The sequence below is a fragment of the Neovison vison genome, chromosome 4 (assembly GCF_020171115.1).
Source record: "Neovison vison isolate M4711 chromosome 4, ASM_NN_V1, whole genome shotgun sequence".
In the NCBI taxonomy this organism is placed as follows: Eukaryota; Metazoa; Chordata; class Mammalia; order Carnivora; family Mustelidae; genus Neogale; species Neogale vison.
In genome coordinates, this window is record NC_058094.1 from 200931221 (window position 1) to 200942241 (window position 11021).

Consider the following 11021-nt stretch of genomic DNA (forward strand, 5'->3'; position numbering starts at 1 on the left):
ATATGTGTATTCATTTTGTTCCAGATATCAAAACATGCATTGCTGAAATAACCATTATTTTAAAACAAAATTGGTTTAGGAATATATGTCAAATCATCCCTGAATCTTCATAAGCAGTATCTTAACTGAAAGACTGCTTTTATATCCTCTAGCAATATCAACTTGTGAATCAACCTCATTTTGTCCTCCAAGTCTATTTTTCTTCAAAGAGCTTTTTAAAGCTTGTCTGGATTAATCATCAAGGAAAAGCAGCATAGATCAATAGACTGTGAGAGACATTCAATAAGTGTTTTAAAGAAATGTTAGTAAAGTCTAAAAAGTTGGTCACTGAAATATCAACATAATTTTGTAGAGTATCATTTGTTTTCTACAGACAATTAAAAAAATTTTACCTAGGACCTTAGAACAAGCCTCACCACTACTAATTGAGGATATTAGTCAAATATAATAAGAATTTTAGTCTCTATATATTGTTAAATGCTTATTCACAAAAATTTAATATTGAAAAGTATATTGAAATTAAAGGGTGTAAGAAATGGAAATAAAGAATAGAACTGATAAAGAAAAGATAAAAAATAATAGTTTTAGAGGAAAACAAGTCATGGAACAGGAAGAAAAGAAAAGAAATTTTTAAAAAAGAAACACTTGGGGGTTGTTTCCATGGAAACTATCCTCCTCTCCGAATTTTGCCATTGTAAGACTTTTGATGTAAAGACTTTTGAATCAGAAAACAAAACAAACAGGTAGTTAACCTTCAATTATAAGGGATTCTAAAGTTTCTTGGATTCACAAAGAATTCTTATTCTTGATACATAAAACAATTTATCAGGGAGAATGGGCACTGTCTCCAGTCCAAATTCCAGTATCCAAACACATTTAAGTGTCCTCAGCGAGGCCAGCAAAAACATACAAATTCTGTCAAAGGAATACATTGACAGTTTTCTATGAAGTGTTTTCTTTTGTATAGTTAATACATATTTGAACATAATTTATTATTATTCTATGTTATTTTCTAATTTACTTTTATCTAGCTTGGTAAAATGTTATCATAAAGGATATAGAACAAAACCTTCACCGATAACATTGCAACTGTAGAAAAGAAGTTTCTATGAGCCACCTTGTTTTGTTACAATGGTACAGATATAGATCAAATTTTACATCAGATTCCATGTAGGTGTATTTATGTATGTATGGCCATGCACACATGTGTGCACATGTATGTTTGTGTATCTCCAATAGAGAGTAAGTTATATCTCAGTTCTTACTTCAGCTAATATTTTTTGTGTCCTTATATTGGATTAGACTATGTACTATATGAGAATAAAATGTCAAAACAAAGTCTTTTTCTAATAAGACATTCTAGGGAAATAGAGGAATATTAACTTAGATGTAAAATAACAAGAATTAGAAGTGCAATAAAGAAAATATGCAGAATTTCATGAGAGTCTGTAAGAGAATGTATGACTAGCATGGGGGAATAATAAATCTACAATGAAGAAATTATATTTTATTAGAGATCTGAAGGATTATGAGTTAACAGGCAAGGAAGTGACATGCAGAGGTGAAAAAAACCCAGTGTAAGAACCATGGCAATTTTGTGTACTGAAAGAAAATCATTGTGGCTAAAATGCAAGTACACAGCAGAAATGGATATGAAGCTCAATAGGTATAAAGGGATCATACAGTAAGTGGAATTGCCTTCTTTGATAGAATAATTTGTGGAAACCTGACATCTTAAGAACAGTGAGTCTCCTCAGTTTATGATCCCGTACACTCCTCTGTTCATTGAGGTCTTCATCAATCTTTTGATTTTAGCCCATAAAATTTGAAGACATTTTGTCAGAATTAGCCCTAATGATTTTATATGTTGATGGCTATTATCAATGGTCATTTTTATTTCCATTATTTTAATTTATTTTATTTTAATATCCAGTAGCATTGCTACTATATAAATTTTTTTAGAAAAACCTTATGTTTATATGTTGATATTGTATTTAGCAAGTTTACTAAATGATTTAATTTGTGAAGAGTGATACCTAATATGGATCTTGCTTATTTATTATTTATTTATTTATTTTTGAGGACTTATTTATTTATTTTTAAGGATTTATATATTTATTTGACAGACAGAGATCACAAGTAAGCAGAGAGGCAGGCAGGAGGAGGGGAGGGAAGCAGGCTCCCCGCTGAGCAGAGAGCCCAATGTGGGGCTTGATCCCAGGACCCTGGGAGCATGACCTGAGTCAAGGCAGAGACTTTAACCCACTGAACCACCCAGGTGCCCCTTTATTTATCTTTTTTAAATTGTATTTTCTTGTGTTTTTTTATGTATTAATCCTAATGCCAGTAATTTATAATAGAATTAATATGATTTGGAGGATCTATAACACCAAAACATCTCCTCACTTCCTTTGGGCAAACCCCTTAAAAGCCAATCTCTCCAGTTAATGTGAATCTGTGGTTCCTAGCAGGTGTCCTTGTAAGTCACAGCTGGTCCTACATTTTAGTTAGTGGCCTTACATATAATCCCCAAATTTTTTCTCCAAATACAAACTAAGCAGAAAGCTAAGCATTTATCCAGAAATCTATTAGAATGCAAATAGCTCTGGGAAATTTCTCACACTCAATTAAAATGGGAAAAAAAATAGAATCTTAAACAGATCTCAATTGGAAAAATTTTGATTGAATTAACTAACAGCTTTATCTTCCTATTCCACTTTTTGGTTTGAAACTTAAAATGTACTGATATTTTAAATTGTCGCAGAAATTTGACAATGAAATGTCTGCTTCATAAAGAAAACAAAACAGCTTTTGAGTTTTGATTTTTTTTTTAAGGAACAACATTAATGACAATTACAACCCAATAAGAATATGACTTACTAGCTATCTATGTAATTATTTATTGTGAAAGTTAAAGCTTTCAACACATAGACAAAAATCTAAATGTTTTAAAATGTGATTGTTGCAAGATTTCTTACTAACCCAACTCATTGAGAATAATAGAAATGTTCATTATCTAGTACTGAAAGTTAAGGATTCTTTTAAACTCAAGATGCACATACAACCTATTATTTTACTTTATTGTTGTTATTATTTAAAGCTTAATTATAGCAGATCTTGCTGGCAGCATTCTATTATAGGCACAGTTTTTCAGGAGTTTATGACTCAACGGTTTGAATTCACATAAGAGCAAAACAGCACATAAAGTTGCCAGCCTGTACTTAATTTGTTTTCTAAAAAAGGAATTAAATGGGTTGAGATTTTTTTTCAAATAGTACAGAGAATAAATGAATATATAAATTAATACATATTTTACAAAGATCCATATTTTACTGTCACAGAAAATGTAACAGGTTAATTTTAAAACATGAATATTTTTCTCACTTAAATCTACTCTTCAGTTAAAATTCTGTGTAACTAAGTTTAAAATTATTGTAATCACTATGATTATTAATAGTAATTTTAAAAATTATATTCTGCACAATATTATACCCTTAACATTTATTTAAAAGGACATTAGGTAGATACTGGTAGAATTACTGTTCAGAAATACTTGAGAGCTTTAAAAAATGGGACATCAAATAGCTGAAAGAAACTTATAATTTTATAATTCAAAACATTAGTTAAATATACTGAGAGTTTGTACAAATTGTTCTTAAAAATCATGTTTTCTGCTGTGTGAAAAAGTCCCTTTTATTGATATAATATTTTATTTTTACTGTGACTTAAAAATGTGACAGAATAATTAAGAAAAATACAGACTTTCATTATTATGATATAGAATGTGGTATAATACATCTGGTTGGGATGCATTACACAGGATAATAATTAATGATGGCATTAGAGATATTCACCCAGCCCCACAAAATGTCGTTGTTAGGTTGGCATTGTAATATAGTCTGTGAAAATCCCTATAAATAAATAAAGACTATTAACACACACACATACACACAAACACACAGGAAAAAAAAGTTCTTTGAAAAGATCAACAAAACTGATAAGGCTTTAGGAAGTCTTATTGGAAAAAAAGAAAAAAAAAGGGGGCTGGGGAGGAAAAGCACAATGACAAAGACACTACAGGCAAGGCAGAATCAAAAGGATAAAAAGGGAATAATAGTATCTCTGCATATCTGAATTGAATAATTTAGATGAAATGGACCACTTTCTTGAAAAAATGCAAACTAACACAACTCATCCAACATGAAACAGATAATTTTATGGCCCTGTAACTATTAAGACATTGAAACTGTAATTTTAAAAACTCCCTGTAAAGAAATCTGTCTCTGGTGATTCACTGGAGAATTCTACCAAATCTTTTTCTTTTTCTTTTTTTTTCCTTTCCTTTCCTTTTCTCTTTTTTTTTTCTTTTATTTATTTATTTGACAGAGAGAGAGCGAGAGAGAGAACAAGCAGACAGAGTAGCAGGCAGAGGAAAAGGGAGAAGCAGGTTCCCCTCTGAGCAAGGAGCTGGTTGTGGGGCTCGATCCCAGGACTCTGGGATCATGACCCAAGCCAAAGGCAGTCACTCAACCTACTGAGCCACCCAGGCACCCCAACTCTTCTCTTCTCTTCTCTTCTCTTTTTTCTTTTCTCTTCTTTCTAAGAGAGGGAGAGAGAGAGATGAGGAGGGACAGAGGGAGAGGAAGAGAGAGAATCTTAAGCAGGTTCCACACCTAGCAAGGAGGCCCATTCGAGGCTTGATTTCAGAACCCTGAAATCATGACCTGAGCCAAAATCAAGTCAGATGCTTAAATGATTGAGCCGCCCAGGGACTCCGAATTCTACAAAATAATTTAAAAGGAATTAAAAATCAATTCTATATTATTTCTTCTAGAAAACAGAAAAAAACAAAAACAAAACCTTTTCCTTACTAGATTTGTAAATCAAATGTTACCCAATTTCAAAACCAGGCAAAGTCAGTACAAAATTCTGCCTTGGTGGCTCAGTCAGTCTGCCTTCATCTGCCTTCCCACTCAGGTCATGCTCTCAAGGTTGTGGTTGGAGCCCCATGTAGGGTTCCCTGCTCAGCAAGGAGTCTGCTTCTCCCTCTCACTCTGCTCCATCTTCTCTCTCTTTCTTTCTTTCTCTCTCTCAAATACATAAATAAAATCTTTCAAAAAAGTTTTTACAGATAACACTGAAAGCACAATCAATAAAATAATAATTGATAAATAGGACTTTGTCAAAATAAAAATTTAACTATCTAGAAAACCCAGTGAATGAGGATGAAAAGACTCATACAGACTGGCAAGAATCAGTTGTGAATCACATAGGCAATGAAAGGAATCAGGTATATGATATATATAATAATCATGTATTGTATATAGGACTGATAGATATAGATAGATATAGTTATGTTTATCTATCTATATCTCATAAAGAACTCTCAAAATTAAACAATACAAAAATCAAACAAGTCCAAATAAAAAGTGGGCAAAAAACATGAAGGAATACTTATTTTTTTCTCTTATGAAATTATACCAAAAACCAAAAATAACAACAACAAAAAACCCCTATACTATTCCTTCTGTTACTCTTCTTAAAACACTACAATTTACTTCTGACTGGTTTACCTGCCAAATAGTTGGAAGGGATTATTGGCTTAAGAAAAAGCCCCAAATCAATAGAGTTTTTATTGCATCTTTAAAATATTTACAAAAAGTCTGAAAAATCATCCAGCAACTTGCTATTTCTGTAGCTGAACAATTTAGATCTTATTCATCAGCCTTCTGAACTGTTCCTTTTTCAGAAATATAGATACCATCCAAAAACTTTCTGATATCCTTGTTTTTAATTGTTGTGGCTTGCTGAATCAAGGCAGCTGAGTTTGATTCAAGTTCAATGTCATTTCCTTGGAGAAGTAACTCATCATCATTCTGGGCTGGAGCTACTGAATAAGCAACACCTGGCCTCATCCAGATGTACTTTTCACCCAAGAAATTTTGGATTTCAACAAGAGAACCATTCTCCTGAATAACAACATTGATGTCCCGGGAAGTGAGCATACACAGACTTCATCTTGTAACAGAAGCCCCGTACAATGCCCTGGATCGTGTTCTGTGCATGACTACAGTAGTGCAAACAGTACTCAGTTCTTTCCTAGTTCCCCACCATTTGTGAACTCGGAGCCTCTTCTTTTCTTTCCAAGGAGACTGAGCTCTGTATTGATGTGATCGAACTCCCTTTGAAGGATTCCTGTGGGCCCCTTCACGATCACAGCGTATCCTTTCAGAGTGACGTTGACATTTTCTGGAATGCTGACAGCCTGATTGCTGAGAAAGATCTTCATTCTCACAGTAGATGTGGCAAACAGCAACATGAAGGAATATTCCACTGAAAAGTATATATGCATGGCTAATAAACACAAGATAAGTTTTTCAACATCATTAGCCATCAAAGAAATGCAAATTAAGGCAATGTTGAGACATCACTATAAACCTATTAGAACAACAAACACTTCAAATAAAATGAAACAGGACAATATTAAATGGCACTGAGATGCAGATAAATGAGATCTTGTGCATCGTGGTGGGATGCATGTAGAATGGTATAGCCACTCTAGAAAACGTTTTGACAATTTCTTAAAAGCTAAACATGCATTTGCCATATGACACAGTAATTGGCCTCCTGCATGTTTATCTCTGAGGAATGAAAACATACATCCACACAGTACTTGTATATAATTGTTCATAGAAGTTTTATTTGTAATAGCCAAAAAGTAGAAACACCAAAATGTCTCTCAGTAGATGAAAAGTTTAAAATAACTGTTGTATATCCAGGAGCACCTGAGGAACTCAGTAGGTTAAGTGACTGACTCTTGACTTTGGCACAGGTCATGATCTCAGGGTGGTGAGATGGAGCCCCACATTGGGCTCCACACTCAGCATGGAGTCAGCCTGAGAGTCTCTTTCTTTCTCTGCCTCTTCCCTTCCCCCTGCTCAAGTGCTTTCTGTGTCTCAAAATAAAGAAATAAAATCTTTTAAAAGTTAATAAATAAATAGACAATAAAATAAAATAACTATTGTACACGATACCATGAAATACTATCAACAAATAACCAGGGATTATTTATCAATACATACAAAAACTTGGATGAATCTCAAAGATATTATGTTGAGTAGAAAAACTTAGTTGTACAAAGATTCCATTTATATAACAAAACTATAGAGATGAAAAATACATCAGGTCGTTCCAGCTGTTAGGAATGATCAACCGGTTGCTGGTTTGATTATAAAAAAGTATCATGAGGGAGATTATTGTGGCATAGAATAGTTCTGTATCTAGATTTGTGCTGTTGGTTACACAAATCTATATATGTGACAAAATGACATGGAATTATACATATACATTCTCTCAATGTGAAATTTCTGTTTTGATATTGTATTATAATTATGTAACCAGTGGGGAAACTGGTTAAAAAGTAAGAGTCTTGGGGTACCTGGGTGGCTCAGTGGGTTAAAGCCTCTGCCTTCGGCTCAGGTCATGATCCCAGGGTCCTGGGATCGAGCCCCACATCGGGCTCTCTGTTCAGCAGGGAGCCTGCTTCCTCCTCTCTCTCTGCCTGCCTCTCTGCCTACTTGTGATCTCTGTCTGTCAAATAAATAAATAAATAAATAAATAAATGTAAGAGTCTTAATTGTATTATCTTTACAACTTCCTTTGAGTATATAATTATTTCCAAAATAAAAATTAAAAAGCCAACAAAAAATTAATAGAGAAAGAAAAGCAAATAAACCTGCAAAATCCTACACAGCTGGAAATGTAATTGCAGTGCTTTTTCAAAGACATTTTGGAGGTTTACAGCAGCTGAATAATTAGAATTATTGGATATGTGAACTTCAAAAAGATTATTTTCCTAGCATTGTTTTGGAATTTCATGTAATTATAAATAATTGCAATTATTCTGTCAAATCCTACTATTATTGAAAAAGCATCAGTAGATCTTTAATTATGACTATCACAACTAGAAATGTACCAGTATTCTTTATTACTGATTTTTTTCTATAAATTTAAGCAGATCATAATCAAAATTAAGTCCATGTATTTTCCTTTGGAAAATAAAATCACACTGGCAATAATTTAATCAAATATTTAAAGATTCAACATTCATGTGAAATCAAATGATCAATAAATCCAAATCAGAGCAACATATCTATAAATATATTGACTCAAGGATTTAAAGTCAAACACACTCAAGACAACACAGATGTCACACTAAAAAATGCAACGTGCATCATAAAATGCAGAGGGAATCCTAATTTCTGTGAATGTGCATGCAGATAGGACCTTCACAACATTACCAAGTATTGTGTGACAGCTTGTCTTAGCAGAATTCTGAATAAGATCTTTAGCTATCTGCTTTTTTTTTTTAGGAAAAAAAAATATATGTCTATAATGCTAACAATTCTCTTAGTAGATTAATAGTACAAGTGACTTGTCCTACTAAAAGTGAAAGTCTATGGGATTTTATGCCATTATTTACAACAACTGACTCAGTAATTTACATTTCTGTATCTTAGCTGTTCAGAGAAGCATTCTTCTGGCATCTCTCAGGGGCATCCTGTTTTATAATCCTTCATAAGGGGTGGTTTTCTTATATCTTGGAGGTTTAGATGCTGGTGAGGTCACACAAGTGGAAACTAATCAGAGGGCTTGTTTCACGTGGAAGCAAGGCTCTGCCTTCTTTTCACAACCTCTCGTTCTATTGGTCTTTTAAATGCTGACCCAGGAAACAGATTGGGTATCAAAGATAATGATAATAACGACAATACAAAGTATAGCTCCTACCACATTCTGTCACTGGACTGAATACTTCATATGTAGGGATCAATTTAATTTCTCAACATCCCTATGATGAAATAATGACTGCCGCAATTTTTTAAATTTTATAAGTGAGGAAACTAGCAGGACAGAAATACTGACTCTCATCTTTCATAATTACACATTTTAAATAGTATGCACCCGTTTTTTATTTTTATTTTAGATTCTTTATATTTTATTTTTATATATTTTATATATTTTTATTATTTTACACTTTCATATTTTTATTTTATTGTATTGTATTTAGATTCATTATATGTCTTACTTTTTTTTGCCATTTAAAACATCAGTCCTTTGTTATATCACAGAATATTTTAGATGAGTCATGTTTTCAGTATTCAGTCAAGTACCTATTGTGTCCTCTCTAACTTTGTGTCAGACTATGACTTTGGGGTGCTTTGTAGTTCTTAAATCTAAACAATTCATGTGTGTTGTCTTCATAAAAAACTTATGTGAATGACTGAAACTACCTTGATATAAGAATGAAGTCCGGAGTGCCTGGGTGGCTCAGTGGGTTAAGCCGCTGCCTTCAGCTCAAGTCATGATCCCAGGGTCCTGGGATCAAGCCCCGCATCGGGCTCTCTGTTCAGCAGGGAGCCTGCTTCCTCCTCTGCCTCTCTACCTGCCTCTCCGCCTACTTGTGATCTCTGTCAAATAAGTAAATAAATTAAAAAAAAAAAAAAAAGAATGAAGTCCAGTAGATATTACATCTGATCTGGTACAAGTTTGTTTGCATAGGTAGTCTGAGCATTTTCTCTACTTCGTGTTTCCCTGTCTCTCTTAGTGTGAGCTTAAACTTACTCTTGAGAAAAAAGGTGGGGATGGGCGGTGTTGGAGGGCAGGATTTGTTCTGTTTACTGCTCTCTGAGACCTATGTATTCTTTGTTTTCTAGCACCAGTAAAAACAACTATGTTTCCAAAAATAATCTATCCCTGTGTCTAATCAGTGCTCACCCTATCAAACTTCTGTTTGACAGTAATTCTAATAACCTGACTTTATGAAAACCTAATAATTTCATGTAATTATAGACTTTATCTTCTGGATATATATGAATAAATATTCTATCTTAAAAGAAGTCATTTTAATTATGTGGTTAATTTAATATATTAGGTACATTTCTGTGAATTACAGCTCTCAAATATATTTATATAAATATATATATTTTAAATACCAGCATGATGAATTATGACATGTAAATTTATATAGATTATTGATCAAAAGTGAAAAAATGTACTGGGGTGACTGGGTGGCCCATTTGGTTCAGCGTCCAGCTCTTGATTTCAGCTCCGGTCTTGATTTCAGGGTCATGAGTTCAAGCCCCACACTGGGTTCCACATTGGGCCCAGAGCCTACTTTAAAAAAAAAAAAAAGGTGAAAAAATGAAGAAAAGTCCTTTTAAATAACTATAACTTAATGTTAAACTTGCTTTCTCCTTCCTACACTGAGAAGGGGGGAAAAATGTTAAGCTTGTAAATTGTTTTCAAATGCTCTGATAGATTATTTGGCATCAATTACATTTATTGTTAGTAATATTTTCTCAGTTTATATGGACAATGTTTATAGAAAAAAATCACGTTTTATATTAACATTTGTAAAAAAAAATTAAAAAGCCTACTTCAGTAATGATATAACAAATGTACATTTATTGAAATAATGATGATGGCAGTTTTAGAAATAATTTTGTTAATGGAAGAGTGATTCATTGTTAGTGTGATATTTAAACCTATTGACATCATTACGAATGGCTTACTAAATAAATTCCCCAGAGCTTTTTAGTGTACTCTTTGGCAGTTACTTAAGAGGAGAGACATCGATGTCTGCCAATTATCTTTGGAGGAAATAGAGAGTACTAATGTGTTCAGGCATATTAGATTTTGTTAAAAGGAAAGAGGACTGGTACAGGTTTTTCATTGTTTTGAAAATTCAACTGACTGAAATCCTACAAGAAAAAAAATTCTAAATAGGAGTAAATTGGCAGAATTATTTATAGTATTTAACAAAGTAAGACACTATAAAGAGGATTAATAAATTATTCTTCTCACTGAATACATCAAAGAACTATATACTAGGTAAAAATGTAGCCTGTTATATTTTGCTGGAGTGGGTCTGGGTTGTTAGATCATCAAGAGGAAATTTGATGGGTTGTGTGAGTATTTCTGAATTTTCATTTGAAACCTAATAATTAATAAAAACAAAATTT

General features: G+C 32.9%; 1 pseudogene; it reads right to left on the minus strand.

Moving 5' to 3' along the window:
- Positions 1-5714: 5714 nt before the first annotated feature.
- LOC122904108 lies at positions 5715-6289 on the minus strand (annotated as a pseudogene).
- Between the last annotated feature and the right edge of the window lie 4732 nt (positions 6290-11021).